The 21,011-nt window shown below is 41.2% G+C and overlaps 1 non-coding gene across 1 annotated transcript; it reads right to left on the reverse strand.

Moving 5' to 3' along the window:
• Positions 1–640: 640 nt before the first annotated feature.
• Positions 641–793, reverse strand: LOC114096661 (5.8S ribosomal RNA). The gene has a single exon (XR_003583466.1). It is a non-coding gene; the product is annotated as a 5.8S ribosomal RNA (ribosomal RNA).
• Between the last annotated feature and the right edge of the window lie 20,218 nt (positions 794–21,011).

Consider the following 21,011-nt stretch of genomic DNA (forward strand, 5'->3'; position numbering starts at 1 on the left):
CGCCGCTGGGGCACGCATCCCCCGGGGCGCGGCCACACGCGCGCCTTCCCCCACGGTGCGAGCCCCACCCCAGCGGGGCGGGCGCGGGCACGGGGCCAGCGACCGGGGAACGTCTGAGCCAGCCCGGGCCGCGCGGCGGCGGCGGGAGGCCTCCGTGGAGGGCGGGGGCGCGATGCGGGGAAAAGCAGCGGGGGCGACCGGCCTGGCGCCATGGGCGGGCCGCCGTTGAGGGCGGACGGGGACCCGGACGCGGACCGGTGCGCACCAGCGCTCTCCCTCACGACACACCGAACACCCTCGCTGCGGGCGGCACCGACAGCGCGCCAACGGCGACCCGTCACCGGGCAGAACGAGGACCGACCGGAAGCAACCGCGCACCCTTCTGCTCCTCTCTGGCCTCCACTCGCAGGTGGCGGCGGGCGCGCCGGCGGGCAGCAACGGCAGCCACAGACGATACGACCCCTCCCCAACCACCGAGGGGCGGGGGGGGAAGTGGCACACCGCCAACCGACCGCCAGGGTCTGCACTTAGGGGGACGTATGTCCCGAGGCGGGCCCTGCGAGAAAACCCCCAGCCGCGCCATCCCGCGGGGGCAAGGCTGAAGAGCCAAACCCCCGGGGGGGGGCGATTGATCGTCAAGCGACGCTCAGACAGGCGTAGCCCCGGGAGGAACCCGTGGCCGCAAGTGCATTCGAAGTGTCGATGATCAATGTGTCCTGCAATTCACATTAATTCTCGCAGCTAGCTGCGTTCTTCATCGACGCACGAGCCGAGTGATCCACCGCTAAGAGTCGTATGAGGTTTCAGAAGGAGGGCCACGAGGGCCCTCTCCCGCTGGTCCTGGCGCGGCACCGGCTCTCCACCCCCCACCCCACAGTCCCCCCAACCCCGCCGCCAAGGCGCACGGAGCGGGAAGACAGGGGGGGAGAGAGAGAGAGAGAGCGCTTGCCTCCCGGCCGGCCAAGCACACAAGGGTACCAGAACAGAAACCCAGTGGTGGTCGAGAGGTTTTTCCACGACGGGGCTCGCCCAGCGCCGCAGGACCGCACCGGGGCACGGCCGGGCGCACGGAACGGGCCCCACAGGCGCCCGGGGGTTCCCACCACCCCCCGACGGCACGGAGCGGCACACACGCCCGCCGCGAAGGGACCGCCGGGCACCCCCTCCCGGCCGCCGCCAGCGGCGGGATGCGGCACGCACCCCAACCGGGGGTGGGCGGCGGAGTCTGGGGGAGCAGAGGTCGGGCCGGGCCCTCCCACGGCTCCCCACGGGCCCGTCTTCCCCGACACACCAAGGGGGACGGGCGACGCCCCTGAGGGTCTTTAAACCTCCGCGCTGGAACGCGCTAGGTACCTGGAGAGGGGGGGATGGGACGAGCGCACTCTGCCGCGGGTAGGCGGAGCCCCCACCACCAAACGCCGGGAACCGACGCCGACCCCGGCCCCGGCCGGACGCGAGGACCGCAGCGCTACCCACCCGCGACGGCGGAACTCCTTCCAGGGCGGGCCGTCAGGAGGCGGCGGCGGCGGAGGCGGTGAGGCCGCCGGCGCCGCCGACGGGACCCGACCACCTCGCGGGGGACACCCCGGAGGGCTTCCCCGCGCGGGCCGCGCCCTGACGGCGACCACGACACAACACCGCCGCGCGCGCCACACACCCACACGGGCGCCCCGAGAGACTGCGCCGTGGGTCGCGTCCCGACCGCGACCGGGGAAGCGGCTCGGAGTCGGAAACAGGCGGGCGGCGGATCTTCCACCCCGAACCCCATGTGGAAGGCGGCACGCTGGAACCGTCCTAGCGAGAAGCCGACGTTCAGAGGAAACACCCAGCTGCGTGCCCCTCTTTCCCTCCGCGCGCAACCGTTAATGATCCTTCCGCAGGTTCACCTACGGAAACCTTGTTACGACTTTTACTTCCTCTAGATAGTCAAGTTCGACCGTCTTCTCAGCACTCCGCCAGGGCCATGGGCCGACCCCGGCGGGGCCGATCCAAGGGCCTCACTAAACCATCCAATCGGTAGTAGCGACGGGCGGTGTGTACAAAAGGCCATTTATTCTTAATTTTATTTTTTGTGCTTTAGGAGTATGGTTAAGGAAGTCAAGTCCTAAGCTGACATGTTGAACATTTGGGCCTACTTTTTCTTCTATTAGACACAGGGTCTATGGTCTAATTCCTAGATCCTTGATCTACTTTGAGTTTTGTGCAGTGTGAGAGAGAGAGGGATTTTTTTTAATGGATTTCCAGTTTTCCTAGTACCATTTGTTGAAGAGGCTATCATTTTCCAATGTATGTTTTTGGTGTCTTTGTCTAGTATGAGATAACCATATTTATGTGGGTTTGTCTCTGTGTCTTCTATCCTGTACCATTGATCTACAAGTCTGTTTTAGTGCCAATACCATGCTGTTTTTGTTACTATAGCTCTGTAGTATAGTTTAAGGTCTGGTATTGTGATGCCTCTACTTCACTCTTCTTGCAAAGGATTGCTTTGGCTCTTCTGTGTCTCTTATCTTCCCAAATGAATTTCATGATTGCTTTTTCTATTTCTATAAGGCATGTCGCTGGGATTTTAATTGGAATTGCATTAAATCTGTATAATGTTTTTGGTATTATGGCCATTTTGACAATATTAATTTTGCCTATCCAAGAACATGGGAGATACTTCCAGCTTCTAAGGTCTTCTTTAATTTCTTTCTTTGGTGTTCTGTAAGTTTCACTTTAGAGATCTTTCACCTCTTTTGTTAAATTGATTTGCAAGTTTTTTTTTTTTTTGAGGCTATTGTGAATGGGGTAGTTTTCCTAATTTCTTTTTCAGAGGATTAATCATTGATGTATAGAAATGCATTTGATTTATGGGTGTTGATTTTATATCTTGCTACTTTGCTGAAGTCATATTAGTTCTAGAAGTTTCCTGGTGGAATTTTTTGGATCCTCTAAATATAGAATCACATTGTTGGCAAATAATGATAGTTTGAGTTCTTCTTGTCCTATTTGTATCCCTTTAATTTTTTTTGTCTAATTGCTCTGGCTAGAATTTCAAGGATTATGTTGAATAGAAGTGGTATAAGAGGGCATCCCCGATTATTCCAGTTTTTAAGGGAAATGCTTTTAATTTTTCTCCATTTAGAATGATGTTGGCCTTGGGCTTAGTATAGATAGATTTTACCATGTTGAGGTATGTTCCTACTATCTCTAGTTTTCCTAGTGTTTTTCTAGTGAAGAAGTGCTGTGCTGTATTTTATCAATGTTTTCGCTGCATCTATTGAGATGATCATTTGATTCTTGTCAAAGTCTATTAGTGTGATGAATTAACATTTATGGATTTCCATATATTGAACCAACATTGCATCTCTAGGATGAACCCCACTTGATCCTGGTGCGCTATCTTTTTAATATGTTTTTGTGTGCAATTTGCCGGAGTTTTATTGAGAATTTTTGCATCCATATTCCTCAGAGATATTGGTCTGAAGTTTTCTTTCCTTGATGTATCTTTGTCTGGTTTCAGCATCAGGGTAATACTAGCTTCATAGAATGAGTTTGGAAGGGTTCCCTCCTTTTATATTTCTTGGAATAATTTGAGGATTATTGATTATTCTTTGTTTGAACATTTTTTTCTTAGTTGTTGATAGATCTTTATTTATTTATACGTGGTGCAATAATCAAACCCAGTGCCTCACACATGCCAGGCAAGTGCGCTACTGCTGAGCCACAGTCCCAGCCCTGTTATTAGTTCTTTTTTGAAGGTATTGTAGAACTTGGCTGAGGATCCATCTGGTCCTAGGCTTTTCTTAGTTGGTAGGCTTTTGGTGTCATCTTCTATTCCATTGCTCGAAATTGATCTGTTCAAATTGTGTATATCCTCCTGATTCAGTTTGGGTAGATCATATGTCTCTAGAAATTTGTCAATGTCTTTGAGATTTTCTATTATATTTGAGTATAAGTTTTCAAAATAGTTTCTAATTATCTTCTGTATTTCAGCAGTGTATGATGTGATATTTCCTTTTTCATCATGAATTTTATACTTTGAGTTTTCTCTCTCCTTCTCATTAGTGTGGCTAAGGGTTTATCAATTTTATTTTTTCAATGAACTAACTTTTCATTTTTCCAATTGTTTCCTTTGTTTTAATTTCTTTATTTCAGCTCTGATTTTAATTATTTCCTGTCTTCTAGTACTTTTGATGTTGATTTGTTGTTCTTTTCCTAGGGCTTTGAGATGTAATGTTAGGTCATTTATTTGTTGACTTTTTCTTCTTTTAACAAATGAACTCCATGCAATGAACTTTCCTCTTGGTATACTACCTTCATAGTGTCCCAGATATTTTGATATGTTTATTAGTGTTCTCATTTGCCTCTAAGAATTTTTTAATCTCCTCTCTGACATCTTCAGCTATTAATTGTTAATTTAATTGTATAATATTTAGTATCCAGGTATTGGGAGTAGCTTCTATTTTTAATCATTGGTTTCTAATTTTATTCCATTATGAGCTGATAGAATGCAGTGTAGTGTTTTTTAGAGTTGCTTTGTGGCATAACATATGGTCTGTTTTAGAGAAGGACCATGTGCTGTTGAGAAGAAAGTTTATTCACTCATTCATGAATGAAATATTCTGTATATGTCTGTTATGTCTAAATTATTGATTATATTATTGAATTCTATAGTTTTCTTTGTTTAGTTTTTATTTGGAAGATCTTCCAGTGGTTGGAGAGGTGTGCTAAAGTCACCCATTATTTTTGTGTTGTGGTCTATATGACTCTTGAAATTGAGAAGGATTTGTGTGATGTACATAGGTGCTCCAGTGTTTGGGGCAGAAATATTTACAATTGTTATGTCTTGTTGGTGTATGATTCCCTTAAGCAGTATGAAATGTACTCCTTATTGCTTCTGACTAACTTAGGTTTGGAGCCACTTTATCTGGTATGAGGATGGAAACCCCTGATTGTTTCCACAGTCCATGTGAGGGGTTCATTTTTTTCCCCAACCTTTTACCTTCAGTCTGTGGATGTCTTTTCCTATGAGATGAGTCTCTTGAAGACAGCATATTGTGGGGTCTTTCTAAAAATCCAATCTGCCAGTCTGTCTTTTGATTGAGTTTAGTCTATTAACATTTATTATTGAGACATGGTTTGTATTCCCAGTCATTTGGTTTATTTTTGGTTTTCAAATTGACTTGGATTATCCTTCAATTGGCCTTTACTTTAGTGTAGTTCCTCTCTTTGCTGATTTTTATTGTTGTTTTTCATTGCCTCCTCCTGCAATATTTTGCTGAGAATGTTCTGTGTTCAGGCTTTATCGCTGTAAATTCTTTTTAACCTTAGTTTATCATGGAAAGTTTTTATTTCATCATCAAATCTGAAGCTTACTTTTGCTGGATATAAGATTCTTGGTTGGCATCCATTTTATTTTGAAGCTTGTTATATGTTGTTCCAGGATCTCCTGTCTTTGAGGATCTGTGTTGAGAAATCTGAGATCTGAATTGATCTCCCCCTATATGTGATCTGATACTTTTCTCTTGTGGTCTTTAAAATTCTGTCCTTATTCTGTATGCTAGGCATTTTCATTATAATGTGCCTTGGTTGAATCTGCTTATAATTTTGTACATTTAGTGTCCTGTAAGCCTCTTGTATTTAATTTTCCATCTCATTCTTCAGGTTTGAAAAATTTTCTGATATTATTTCATTGAAAAGATTGTGCATTCCTTTGGTTTGTATCTCTGAGCCTTTATTCTGATAACATAAAAACACCAAACTTAAAATTTATCTCATAATTCTTGGAAGTTCTGTTCATGGTTTCATACCATCTTCACGTGTGGTCAACCTTATTTTCAAGAGTGTATATTTTGTCTGTATTGTCTGAGAGTTTGTCTTCCTAGTGATCTAGTCAGTTGGTGATGCTTTCTATTGAGTTTTTAATTTGGTTCATTGTTTCCTTAATTTCAAGGATTTCTGTGTTTTTTCCCCCAGATTCTCTCTCTTTATTGAAGTGATCTTTGGTGCCTGAATTTGCTCTTTTATATCATCCTTTACTTCACAGATCATTTTAATTATGTACATTCTGAACTCCTTCTTTGACATTTCTTCTACTGTCACTGGATTCTATTATTGAAGCATCTTGATTTGTTTGGGGTGTTTTCTTCCTTGTTATTTCATGTTGTTCATGTGTCTTCCCCTCTAGCAGTGTGGAGCCAAGTTATTACACTTTCTACCCTATAGACTTATAGTGTCCCTGCAGATTTCCAATACCTCACCTTTAAGGGGGGAATCAATATTAACAGCACCCAATGCTAACAATATGCAGCCTTAAACCAAATAGTTCCTATTAAGACATTTACAGTTTTGTCACAATAAACAGAAATGGTGTGTTCAAATTATTATCTACAATATAAACAGTAGGTTAGTAATAGGGTCTACATTTTCTAATGGTGGACAAAGGGAGAACCCAGCGGATGTAGGATGAGATATTTATGAGGTAGGAGGCGAGAATATAGAGGTATTAAATTACAGGAAACATGAAAGAGGAATCAAAAGAAGCTGGCTATTAGCAGGAAAAAAGAAAAAGAAGCTCCAGGAAACAGATAAATGAGAGGAAAATATATATAGGGAGAGTTAAAATAAAATAGATTTTAAAAAATAAAAATAAAAAATTCAAAAAAATAAAAATAGAAGAGTATAAAACAAAACTGTTATATACTATTCAGACATCCCAGTCCTTGGCAGCCTGACTTATGAAAAGTACTTGGTTTCACAAATGTTGGGGATGTGACGGTGGGAAAAGCAAGAAATATATCTCAAAGGAAAATTGAACAATTGTTTCTGTTGGAGTTCAGTATCTTCCCTGCTTCCCTTCTTATCTAGTAGGTGGAGTTGCCTGGAGTTTGCTGGTACCTCCACCCTCAGGATGGTGAGGGTTACTAGGGTGGACATGTTAGTCTTAGAGGCAGAACTCCTAGAGATGGGGTATAGCAACTGCCAATCTCCTTTGGAAGACTGCACCTCAGGAATCTCCATTGGGGTCCTCTCTTTTGATATGGGGACCTGGTCTTAACCCCTTAGATCATCTGTGGACTCCGCAATTCCTGTTCTCTAATTTAGTTTCTAAACTGTATCTCTTCCATCCCTGCCCTTTTGACTTCCCAGTCAGGAACATCTCTCCCCTGAGGGATCAACACCAGGACCTGTGGGCCTATTGTACAGAGGTGTTCTGTATTGGGCAAATCGGATCAGGTGTTGAGAGCTATGGGCCAGCCACATTGCTGAAAGCACTAGGATGGGTTGGTGGCTGGGGAGGGGAGTTGGGAGACTGGGGTTTAGGGATCCAGAGGGTCCTGTTGATTGCCAAACAAGCCAGACCAGGAGATCAGTGGGTGCCAGACTGGAGAGGAAGTTGGTAACTAAGCTGGTGTCAGGTCCCAGCAAGTGTTGTCCAAGTTGGCCCTGGGAATCTGATTGGTGCAGAGCTGGTTGGCTGAGAAGCCGGGATCAAGATGCCCTCACACCTTCTTCCAACCTTATCAACCCCATGCAAATCTCTGTCCTGCCTCTGTAGCAAGATGATGGCTATTAGCACACCTAGCAGGGAGAACTCAAGTGTAACCAACCCTGTAGGGACATTGATGATGGTCTACTAGGCCCTGGCTATTGTCCCTAGATGGAAGTGGTTCTTTCCCTAGTTAGTGGTGGCAGCAGCCGCTGACCTGTAAGTACCTTGATGTTAGGCTTCCGGGCCCCAGCTGGTCTCCCAAGATGGAAGCTGCCCCAACTAAAGATGGAGATAGCGGCAGCAGAGGTAATCCAAGATTGTGGTGGAGGTGTCCCAAGATAGAGGCAACTTCTTTCGTAGATGGGGCAGTGAGGGTGGACCATGTAGTATCACTGAGTAGCCTATTTGGAGATGGAATGTTTGGGTACTGTGGTGGGCGGTGCTGCAGGAGGCAGCTGCCTCCAGTCCCTGTCAAGTGTCCCAAGGTGAAGGCTACCATGTTGAGACTATGACAGCGGCAGGGGGGAGCCCCATGTTGGTAGATGGGAAGCCCATGGTGCAGGAGGTCTGGTGCCCCAAGCTTCTTATAAAAATTTTTTTTAAAGAAAATCACTATAGTTGAGCACAGTGGCAAATGCCTATAGTCCCAGTTACTCAGAAAGCTGCAACAGGAGGATTGCTTATTCCTAGGAGTTTGAGGCCAGCATGGACAACATAGTGAGATCCTTCCCCTAGAATAATCACTGTATATATGTATCAAATTACCATACTGAGTCAGGTGTGGTGGTCCACACCTGTAATCCCAGGAGCTTGGGAGGCTGAGGCAAGAGGATCATGAGTTCAAAGCCAGCCTCAGCAACTTAGTGATGCCCTGTCTCAAAAAGGGCTGGGGATGTGGCTCAGTGGTTAAGTGCCCCTGGGTTCAATCCCTTGTACCAAAAAAAAAACCGCCATACTGTATCATTGTATAACTTCATACAATTAAAAATAATAAAATATCCCTATCCCCATCCTGAACAGTTCCATGAACTCCACGATTTGAAATATAAAACCCATTAGACAAATTTTTTAAAAATTAAACAACTTTTTTTTCTTAGATTCAAGTAATTAATATGCAAAACATATCAACCAGATCTTCTGATGAATGTGAGGTACCAGTTAAACCACACTAAGTTTAGAAAACTGTAGCCCAAAGCAAACACACTGGATTTTCCACTTAGTTTGTGCATCTGTCTTTTGAAAAGACTAGGACTTCCAATGCAAAATAGTTCCAGATATCTTAATATAGCCTTAGAGGACCAAGAGGAACTTCAGAATGGAAGTCATTAGGCTCTTTTACTTTGAAAGTCCCTCTCAGGTCTAACATGTTTTGTAAAATTTCTTAATTGAGTCTCAGTATAACATTATAATTTTACCCCATTTTGTTTGATTACAAGAAGTCACATCTGATTCTGAAACTTTCTAAGAAGTAAATTCCTTGTCAATTGACTATATAGAACAGTTTAGTATAACTATTTTTTTTGTACCAGGCATTGAACCCAGGGCTGCTTAACCACTGAGCCCCATCCCCAGCCCTATTTTGTATTTTATTTAGAGACAGGGTCTCACTGAGTTGCTTAGTGCCTTGCTTTTGCTGAGATTGGCTTTGAACTCTCTATCCTCCTGCCTCAGCCTCCTGAGTCACTCTGATTACAGGCATGTGCCACCACACCCGGCTAAGACTTTTTAATTTTTTTATTTAGAGACAGGATCTCACTAAGTTGCTGCAGCTGGCTTTGAACGCATGATCCTCCTGCCTTAGCCTCCCAAGCTGCTGGGATTACAGGCTTGTGGCACCATGCCTGGCTAGTGTATCTTTTTAAATTGTCTAATTGGAACTGAGAATCAGAAATGAATTATGACAACCTAAAATATAGCTAGAATCAACAGACTCACAAATTTTCACCTGTTATCATAATGCACCATGGTAAGTCCACAGTGCCCCAGAAACCTGGAACCCATTATTCAAACATCATAACTAATACATCGTAATATATGGATCCTACTAACAAAAACTTTTTAAAATGTACAATAAATGTATACAAAATAAATCATCTGAGTTCTATCCTAAAGTCCACTTGTTTTCCTGGGTTTCTGTTTATAAATTAAAAACAAAAAGTCTTCTATCATCCATCTGGGTCAACATACATCTTAGATTAACATGGAAAACATTTGGCCCTGGTCTATTTAGAAAGTGATGGGGTAGATCATCTGTGCCTATTGGTAGGAATGGTGAATTTTACTGACATGCCTGAAGAATTCCTAACCAATATGCAAAGTGTCTCCATTTACAGACAAGATGGCTTTATCAAACAGGAGCAGGGAGGCCCGGCTAACAGGAGAGCCAAAGCCTCCCGTTAAGCTGCCTGGCTCCACACTACAAACCTCACCCACAACATGGAAATTAAAATCTTCTAAAATTTCTAAATAACACTTCAGTTTGTTGGAGGCAGAGTGGGAAAACTCCACAAACTGAAATAATGAGATAATATATTCATGACTGGTTTTTGAAAAACGACTGGAGGTACAGTAGAAAAGCTTCTTGGGCTACTCTGTATACCCTTGTAAAGTAACAAAACATACATAAAATTAAAATAGGGCACACTTTGGGTTCCTATGATTCTTATTTTCCTTTCTTCATCAAAGGCTAGTGAGCTAGTATTACTCAGTTTAGGAATGCACCCAAAGCCTATTCAAAGATAAATGCAGTCTGCTCACATAAGTAGGGCTCTGGCATTTTGGAAGAAATTCAACATTAATGCCCTGCCTGATTGATGGTTTTGTTCTTATGCAGAGGTGGTACAGAATGTTATTGGTCACTTTATAAGTAGTGCCCCTGTTAATGTGTTTTGAGTCTAGTTGCTTTAGATGTATTGGAGACCATCATAATCATTTATTTTCTATGAATTTAGTTACCTATTATTTAGGATGACTTATAGCCAACAGAATTATGATTCTCTATGCTTGAAACATATCTATGCCCCTTCTTTACTCACCTTTTATATTCTGTTCTCAGGTTTCAATCAGATAGTACCTCCAAGGCATTAGGGACCAAATGTATTTTTCGTTCTATCAGAATTTCAGCAGAGTCAAGGGGAACAACTGTGGTATAATAGAAGGCGCAGTGAAGTGGGAGTTGAGAGAGCTGCCTTAGCAGTTCTACTAACTTGCTCTCTGATTGAAGGCAATCACTTCCCTCTCCTAGTACAAGTTGAACATCACTAATCTGAAAATCTAAAATCTGAAATGTTCCAAAACCTATAATATTTTGAATGCCAACGTGATGCCTCAAGTGGAGAATTCCACAACTGACTTCATGTGGTGGGTCCAGGTCAAAATTCAGGTGCATTAAAATATTGTATAAAATTGAGGCTGGGGCTATAGCTCAGTAATAGAGCACTTGCCTAGAATGTGTGAGGAACTGGGTTTGATCCTCAGCACCACAAAGGAAAACATAAATTAAAGGGGGGCTGGAGTTGCAGCTCAGTGGTTGAGTGCTTGCCTTGTATGTGTGAGGCACTGGGTTTGATCCTCAGTACTATATAGAAAATAAATAGATACTGTGTCCATCTAAAACTAAAAAAAAAATTTCTAAAAATTGTATAAAATTACCTTCAAGTTATATGTATAAAGTGTATATGAAACATAAATTTCATGATTCTATTTGAGTCACATCCTCAAGGTATCTCATCATATATATGCACATATTTCAAAATTACAAAAAATCATAAATCTGAAATAATTCTGGTTCCAAGCATTTCATATAATTGACACATAACCTGTATATTGTTCTCATATTTGCAAAGTGGTGGGCCCAGAGGTATGGGGAGTGGAAGAAGGCTCTCTTTTATTAAGAGTTTTCTATGTACTAGATATTATGCAAATGCATTAATACCTTGTTTAATTTGGGCTTCACAACTACCATAAAAGGTAGATACTAGTGTTATTTCCATTTTACAGAGGAAGAAATTGAGGGTTAGAGAAACCAGGTTTCAGGTAGTGCTCAACAGAGCACTAGGAGTCTAAAGGTACCTCTGTGGGCATCAAGGTAATGAGAGGGTAGATTACTTAACCACCAACTTCAATCATATCTACTGTTTTATATACATACATTGGGCTTCCATGTAAGTTTTTTTTTTTTGTATTTTAAAGTCTACCACTAGAAAACATTTGAAAATTTTTAGTAGTCTCAATGGTCCTGTCACCAGCATACCATACAGTATTTGTCCCCATTAGAAAATACTAATCTGTTAGATTCTCTCATTAGATATTATTAGTTTCTTATGTTTTTCTTCCTCTTTTTGTAGAAAAAGAAATTCAGGGCTTCCCATATCTCATGGTGTTTTTTTAAAAAATTTTGTTGTAGATAGAGTACTTTTATTTTCATGTGGTGCTGAGGATCAAATCCAGTGCCTCACACATGGTGTTTTGAATTCTGTACAAAAACCGAAGCTGATCTGGAGAGGGCCTGGGTGAAATGTATATGTGGGGTCACTCGTTTTGGCTTTATACTCTGTTATCTTGGAAAGGTAAAGCAAAAGTTCAGGGTGAACTCAGGGCTGTCCCTATTTTCTAAGTCACTTGAGGCAGAGGTGAGCTATTGGCTTGCCTCACTTAGATAAGGCCTGGACAATCTCCAATTCCCCAGCTAATTAGTTAGTTCCTTCTGCCCTGTGGAAGTTTCCAGTATTGCATACTGTCATAAATATGAGTAAAGCATCTTCTCTTGGCTGTGAAATCATTCAAAATTACAGTTCAGTTCCATTTTTAGTATTCTTTGCCATCCATCTCTGTCCAAGTCTATTCCTAAAGACAATGTAATCAGAAAATATCATAAATGGATGTGATTTAAAGCCATACAATCTGCACTAAAATGCTTTACTGATCAATAAGGCTTTTTAAATAAAGGAATTGGACAAATAAAGTCACAATATTACAGAGGTGGCACCAAATGTGGCAATGTGATGTGGAACTGCATTCATGTATTAATTCTTCCCAGCAGACAGTACATTCTGCTATGACGGGCACCATTTTCTTTGTGTTCCTGAAACCCATCATGGCTAAGGCTGCCTTTGCTTTTGGCCCCTCTTGGGCGTTTGAACTCCAAGTGAAGGGGTAAGGAATAATAGCTTTCTGGTTGGGCTTTAGCAATAATACCCTGTTCTTGGTGTTCTGTAATTTCCAGAGCCAGACAATAGCCATGTGATTTCCTGTCATTTCTCCAACAAATATTTGTTGATGAAGAAAATTTGGGGTAGTGGATTCATTCATTATATCTTGATTATGATGGCTTCTCAGGTGTATAAACATACCAAATTCAGCAGATTGTGTATTTGAAATATGTACAGTTTATTGTATGTCAATTATATCTCATCAAAGCTGTTAAAATGTTTATTTGATACTAACCCTGTGCTAGGTACTATACTTGATGCTTGGGGTGCAGAGATACATAAGTCCTCATAGTCTGTATCATGTTTGCTGCATATGAGATACATATACATGAATGAACAGATACTGGCAATGGTTTAACCTAACATAGATTAACAATTATATGTTCTTGTATTGTCACTATAAGATATGCAGTATGGGTATTAATACCATTTTATACATGAGGAAATTGGGATATAAAATGACTTGCCAGAGGATCCTCCCCAGGAATCCCTAGCCACCCCTTATCTGGGTTGTCTGACCTGAGTCTACTGAGAACGCCAACTAGCCCAAATTTGGGTATAGGGACCATTAATTATTATGATATCTATATTTCTACTGGCCCCCAGAGGTGCTGCTCCCAAGGCAACCCTAAGGAGACTGTGGGTCCCAAGGACCTGGCCTGTTTTCTGTGTTGACACAGAGATCTTAACTAGTCTGAATTTCCAGTGCTTGTGTCTGTTTGTTCTACCTTTGCGTGTTTTGGTTTCTGCTCATGACCTGTTTTTGTTTTCTTTCTTTTCCTCCTCTATTTCCAAGCAAACTTCCTTTGTCTCTAACTTCCATCTTCTGTTGGTGTGGCTATCATTTCTTGCATAATAGTGAACCTTACCTTCTAAATAGAAACGGTGTCTTCAAGGTCAGGGGTTAGAGGGCTCTCAGAACATCACAGTGTAATAATTTTTCGTTAAATATTTTCTGAGTTTACATAATGATTCTATCTGTGAAGTATATTTGTTATTGAGTATTGCTGAGTTACTTTCTATAAAATGAGGATGAAACAATTTATGGAGCCATTATAAAGATAAAATGAGGCAAACCATACAGACAACTTAGAACAGTACCTGAACCTTACTTAGCAGATAATAATACTAACTATTATTATTACACATATGACATTATAATAATGGGTCAGATTCTGGGTAGCAGTTTGGGTAGGATAGGATTAGAGACAAAACAGAGCTGGACAATGCAAAGTGACTGCCAGCAAGGAGCTTGCAATCTATCACTAAATTTTTATGTAAGGCATGATGTAATTATAAAAATAAAGAAGCAAAATATGATAAGGGAAAGGTAAAATTCTTAGTTAGAGATGGAGGCTGGGGAAATTTTTCAGGGAGAATATGACATTTAGAGTGTCTCCTAATGCACAAGTTAAATTTTGACATAAGAGATGAGCAGGAATGGAGCAGGCATGAAGGACCAAGGGAGCTACATGAGCAATGGCATAGAGGAGGGAAAGTGGTCCTAGACATCTACAGGAAAGACACATTAGTATGATGTACTTGAGGTATCATAAGAGGTAAAGCCACAGAGGTAAACTAAGACCAAACTTCCAGGAGATTTTAACTTGGGGATGTTAGAAGTATCTTTCAAGATCACTTTGAATGTGGGGACAAGTGCATGAAGTACTGCATACAAGACATATGTTAAGGGTGTCTCAGCGGCAGGCCACACCCCTCCTGCTAGGACCATGAGCAGCAGACTACTCACCCCGTAGGCACAGCCCTGAGTGGGAGGTCACTTGTTGCAGTCCCTGTGCTTAATTGTATTGGTGGCTGCCTATAATCTCCTAGCTACTGTCTGAGTATATATACAAGGTAACTAACCAGACCTGCTTCCTGCTTGATCTCCGGAGGTCTTGATTAGTGACTCTGCAGCCACACTCTCCTTACCCTGTTCTGTGGACCTCCTTGCTGGTTGAGAGAGAGCCCACACATTTGAATATACTGAGGAAGGTGTTAGATGCAACTGTATGTGGCATTTTCCATAACTGGATGAAGCTGATTTACAAACTATAATAGGTGATGCTAAAATTTGCTCATTTATGAACCAACTGATAGTATTCAATGAGAAGGAAGCATTACCCATGTGATATTCCCACCCCCCTGGTGATGAGGAAGCATTAGACAAGCCCAAATTGAAGGAAATTCTAATAAGTAACTAGCCTAGCCTGAAATGTTCAAAAGTGTCAAGATCTTAAAAGTTAATGAACTGTGCAGAAAATGACTAGATAGACATAACAACTAAATACAATACATGATTCTGAACTGGATCCTTTTACTGTAGAAGATGTTAAGACAATTGGTGAAGGCTTGGATGGGATCTAAGGGTTAGATTATCATGATTATCAATATTAACTTCCTGATTTTGATCATTGCATTGTGATTATATAGGAGATTGCCCTTGTTTGTAGGAATAGTCACTAAAGAATTTGGGGACACTGAGGAATTAAACTGGTAACTTACTCTCAGTGACTCACAAGGACAAGAAAAAGCTTTTTGTATTTGAAACCTTTCTGTAGCTTTGAGATTATTTTAAAAATTACATGTAAATATATATAATGTACACATTACACACACACACACATATATATATATATTTTACTAATATTCACTAATATATATTATATATATATATTTTACTAAGATGGGTTTTCCAAGGGGAAAATGTGATTAAAATAAGTCACAAATTATCTTTTTTAAAAAATCGCTTTCTGTAGAATGTGGTTTTACCTGCTTGGTCCAGGGGGGATCAGCATGGCAGAGACTGCCATGCTTTTGAGAAAGCACACAGAAAGAAGCAGCAACAGGCATGTTCTTCTACTTCAGACTCTATAGACATATATTGTGAGCTTTGTACTCCCCACAACTTGCTATAAGAAGTAATGGACAGAGAGGAATAAACCTATGGCCCAATAACAATATGCTAATTGGCATAAGGGCTGCTTTTCCTCTGCTTGTAAGAAACATTAGCATGTTTATTTAAACCCTACTTTCTATGTCTTTGTAAGTCCTATGGGAACCTAGAAAATAATTTATGTTGCCTCTCCTCTTTATCCCAAGACCTTCAGAAAAAGATTCAGAATCAATAGTTGAAATGTGCAAAGACCACCTGTTTTAAGTAAAGTGTCAATAAACTAATTCCTCCTTTGGCTCTATTAGGAATTACGTTTTTCAAAACCTGTCTCCATAGAAGTTTAGAACATCGTCAATCCTCACCTCACACCCCAGTCACTGCAAGGCTGCTGCAACCATTACTACTGCCACCACAGCAACTACAATCTGCCACCCAAACTGGAATAGCATCTTTTTTTAAAGCTGAAAAGATGTGGTTACCTGGACCAATTTGCTGAACCACCTTCTGGTTTCCAGGCTATGTTGTTTGTAGGGCCAATGTTTAAATCCCTCAGCCAGCTGCCTGTTAAGCACATTGTTAGCACAAAAATGCTAACATTTGCTGGGGGTGCAATAGTACATGTCTGTAATCTCAGAGGTTCAGGAGGCTGAAGCAGGAGGATCACAAGTTCAAAGCCAGCCTCAGCAATTTAGCAAGGTCCTAAGCAACTTAGTTCCTGAGTCAAAATTAAAAAAAAAAAAAGGGCTGGGAATGTAGCTCGGTGGTTAAGCACCCCTGGTTCAATCCCTAGTACCAAATATAATTTTTTTTTTGATGTGTGTGTGTTTAAGTGATTGCAGGGAGAGAGGGAGGGATATGAGAGGCGCCAGGATATGTGCTTTACATGTATCAGTTCATTTGATTGGCATAAAATTCTATGAGGTGGGTGGTTATGTTTATTCTTTTTTTCTTTTTGCAGTGCTGGCAATTGATCTCAGGACCTTGTGCATGCTTGACAAATGTTATACTACTGAACTACATTCCTAGCCTTATTCCTAATTTTACAGGTAAGGATGCTGAGTTTTGGACAAGGAAAGCTATTTGCTCAGAGTCACATACCTTTCAAGTTGTAGATCTAGGGTATGAATCTAGACCAATTTGACACCAACATTAATATCTTAACCACTTTACTATATGCTGTCTCCTAAACCATTTGGTCTTATCAATAAATTATATAGATCACAACACTTCAGTCTACCTCAGACTTTAGAGTCAGACTTATCATGTGCTAGTGAGTCCTTGGGAAAGTTACTTCAATTCTCTGGGCCTCAATTGTTCTTACTTGCAAAACGGGCACAATAACATTGCCTACCTCATGGTTACTGGTGAAAATGAAATGAATTATGTATGTAAAGCATTTAGAACAATACCTAGCATCAAGGAATCACTGCAAATATGGTGGCTACTTCTATTACACAAATTGAACACAAAAAATGATGACTTCTGAAACAGTATCCCACAATGATAGCTTATCATACTATGATTATCTACTTAAGCAAAGATTACTTTTCAGTCTTCCCATTAGCATAATAAATGTTAGAGTTTTGATCTAGCCATGAATGGTGTCTTATAAAGTTATAGGAACTATTTTTCTTTGTACATTATTCAGTACACTATTATGGAGAAATTGTTACCTCTTTTAGCATGTTACTAAGAATGAGGTTATTGCAAAAGAAGTATGAGCTATTTATCTTGCCTTCAAGGAGCCAACAGTCCACTGAAAGAAACTAGCATGGAAGAAATAACAATAAAGGACACTGTGCAGCACACAGCTAAGAGCTCAGTGGCAGAGGACTTATTTAAAGAGACATAAAAGTTGAGCAGTCATGAAAGAGGTGAATTAGAATCAATATTCACATCTGAGCCAATGATGAGAATATTCACTCCTAAATCCAGCAGCACAGTTGACTACTTGAATGTTAGCTAAAGTTGCAGTAAGCCTAGTCTCATGGGAATTGGGACTAATATCACCTAGCTAGTCCCCCACACTTGTCAGCAATCCTCCATTTCCTCTTAGGATCATTTCCTAACCAGCCACTTCACTGTTTTATCCTTTTACCCATGTTCCTTTTCTTGATCATACCTATAACTACCCTACTTGAGGATATTTCCTAACTTTTTATCCTGTATGTCTGTGTCACTGTATCATCAGATCCTTGATAATGGCAACTTTGTTGACTTCATTGCTGAATCCCCAGCTCCTACAAGAGTGCTTAGAACCTATAGGTGCTCAGTATTCTTTCGGACAAAGGAAATGCCACGCCTGCTTTCTTTAGCTTTCTCCATTGTTCTCAGGTCAATCCTGCCCCAATGCTGAAGCCATAGTTAGCTGCCATAGAAAATGATAATAGTGTTGATTGAGACTTGCCATGGACTAGACTGTAATGCAAACCATACAACCATCTCATAAAGGTGGAAATATTCTTCTTCCCATCCTACCAATTCAACATCTGAGCCCTAAAGGCATTGGTGTAATTTAAGTTCACATACCTAAGAAACAACTGACTTATAATAATGATTGACTACATACCTTATGCTCTCTGGTTTTATGTCTTATGCCAACTTCAAGTGGTATTGGGACATGGCCCAGAATTTGAGGCACAGACATAAATCCTTGAAGAGGCAGAAGTGGAAGAAAGGTGGGTGAGAGAATTGGTGAATGATAGTCATTATAGGTTGAATTATGTCCCCTCCCCAAAATTCATATCTTAAATTCCTTACCCTCAGTACCTCAGAATGAGACTGTGTGGAAATAAGGTTTGTTGCTGATATAACTAACTAAGATGAAGTCATAGTGGAGTAAGTTGGGACCCAAATCCAATATGGTTTCCTAATGTAAAGGAGAAAAGAGGCAGAGATTGGGGTGATTACCACTAAACCATCAGATGCTACGACAGAGTCATGGAATAGAGTTCTCCCTCAGAAGATACCAACCTTGCTAATACTTTGATTTCAGACATCTAGCCTTCAGAAACTCAAGGCAATACATGTCTATTATTTAAGTCACCCAGTTTGTGGTCCTTGGTTACTGTAGCCCTAGGAAACTAAGAGAGTAGGGGAAAGCAAAAGGAGGGCTGAAGGAGAGAAAAAACCTTGCAGCTCTTGGGTGGACATTCTTGTTATCATCCCATCCAGAGATGCCAAGATAACCATTGCATCTTATTTCTGGGTGTCTGTGAGAGTTTTTCTGGAAGGGATTAGCATATGAATTGGTGAACTGAGTAAAGCATTTGTTCCTCTCTAGTGCAGGGGTGGGGGAATCACCTAATCTGCTGGGGACCTGAATAAAAGGAAAAGATGGAGGAAGGGAGAATTCACTCTGCTGGAGCTATGATATTCATCTTCTCCTGCCCTGAGTCATCAGCACTCTTGGTATTCAGTATCAAACTCAAATCAGGACTTAAATTCTCAGGCCTTTAAACTCAGACTGAATTATATACCCAGTTTGCAGATAGCAGATCATGGAACTTTTCAGTCTCTATATCCATGTTAATTCCAATAATAAATTCATTTGTTTATTGATATATCTGTAAGTATACATATGTGTATGTTTATATATATATATATATATATATATATATATATATATATATATATTTTACACACATATATGTGTGTACACATATGATAGAATTTTAATAGGAGATACATATCCTATTTCCTATTGGTTATACTTCTTTGAACAGCCCTAATACTTCGGTCAAACATTTCTGAAGGTGCTTGTGATTTCTTAGAAGAGGAAAGTGAGCTTCCTAACTCTTGTTAACTCTTGGTTAATAGTGATATCCATACCCACAAAATGGATCATATGGCAAGGAATAGCCACTTAAAGACCTTTGCCTCATCTGCAGAGACTTCCCAGATTCTGTGGCTTTGCCAAGGTCAGTGTTGCCCCCCCAAGCATTCCACATCTTTGTACATGGATAAACTTCAGAAAATCCCACAGAGCTAGATCTTTCCCATATTATTGTTGGTGGCCCTGCTTCACAGAACTAGTTGGAAACAGGACACTTAGAGGAAAGACACATCCCTAATTTCTGCAGTGTCTGCTGCAAGGTATTGATTTCATTGTCCTTTAACCCTCTGGCACTGGGGCCAGATATTATATTACTGGTAATGAAGAGAAAAGTCTGCCAGGAATTGTAAATAGCTGGAAGTCACTATAATAAGTATTTTTCACAGCAAAAAAAAGTGAGGGCTCAAGAACAATTTTAAAAAGAATGCAAGAAAGCAAGTGGATCAAAGAGAGGGTAGAGGGAAGGAAAAAGGAATGAGATTGGTCAAATTATGTGCATGTACAAATATGGCATAATGAATAGCACTATTAAGTATAATTATAATGTACCAATAAAAATAAAAAGAATGGCAAAAAATGTTTAAGCTAACTCCAAGTCTTGTCCCTATTCCCATAGACCTACTTAGGGTCTTTAAGCAGTGTACAGTCTCCTTCTAAGTCTCAGTAAATTCTACTCTGGACATAACTCTTCTGTCATAGAAAAAGGAACCTTTTGTCATGAGGATGGTTAGTGTTTTATTTCTCTAACAAAGGTCAGCAAACTTTGTTGTAAAGGGCCAGGCAATAAATATTTTAGGTTTTGAGGCCACACAGGCTCTGTTATAACTACTCATTTGTGCCATTGTGTGCAATACTGGCCACAGACATACATAGATGCATATGTCTGGCTGTGAGGAAACTGTATTTATAAAAATAGGAAAGTCAGAGTTGGCCAATGGACCATGGTTTGTGGACCTCTTGGTGTGTGGCATAATGGGGCTGCAATTTGGCTGCCCTATGAAAATAATGCTCCTGTTTCCAAAGCTTTGGTGTCCAGATCTTTCCTAGGAAATGTCATCTCAGGGCCCACATTCTTTTGCACTGCATCATCAAACAGATGAGAGAAATGAATAAATCTGTCTCTTGATTCCTTTTTAGAGCTCCATATTGTCTGCATTGGAGTAAAGTCATGAGGACGTGTGACCCTTTAATTTCCTCCCCTAGAATATATTGCCTCATATTTTGTGATAAAGAACAAAGAAGAAATTCCCTCACAGAGTGTCTCCTTCAGTGACAAAATGGCACTGATAGAAGAGGACTAGACTCTGTCTCGAGTCCTGGCTTCCTGTCCCTTTCTCTGTCTCTGACCGGTCCAGTGACCCCTCACAGTCATTTCACCTCTCTGGTGTGACAACTCCTCCTTTACCTACTTCATGTGTCATGAGAATGAACTAAAAAAAAAAAAAAAAAAAAGATAAAAAACATGAAAACATTTTTAAAAGGTTAAATTGAGCCAGGGTGTGTTGACGCATGCCTGTAATCCCAGCAGTTTGAGAGGCTGAGGCAGGAGGATCACAAGTTCAAAGCCAGCCTCAGAAGTAGCAAGGTGGTAAGCAG

This window comes from Marmota flaviventris, chromosome X (assembly GCF_047511675.1).
Source record: "Marmota flaviventris isolate mMarFla1 chromosome X, mMarFla1.hap1, whole genome shotgun sequence".
Classification (NCBI taxonomy): domain Eukaryota; kingdom Metazoa; phylum Chordata; class Mammalia; order Rodentia; family Sciuridae; genus Marmota; species Marmota flaviventris.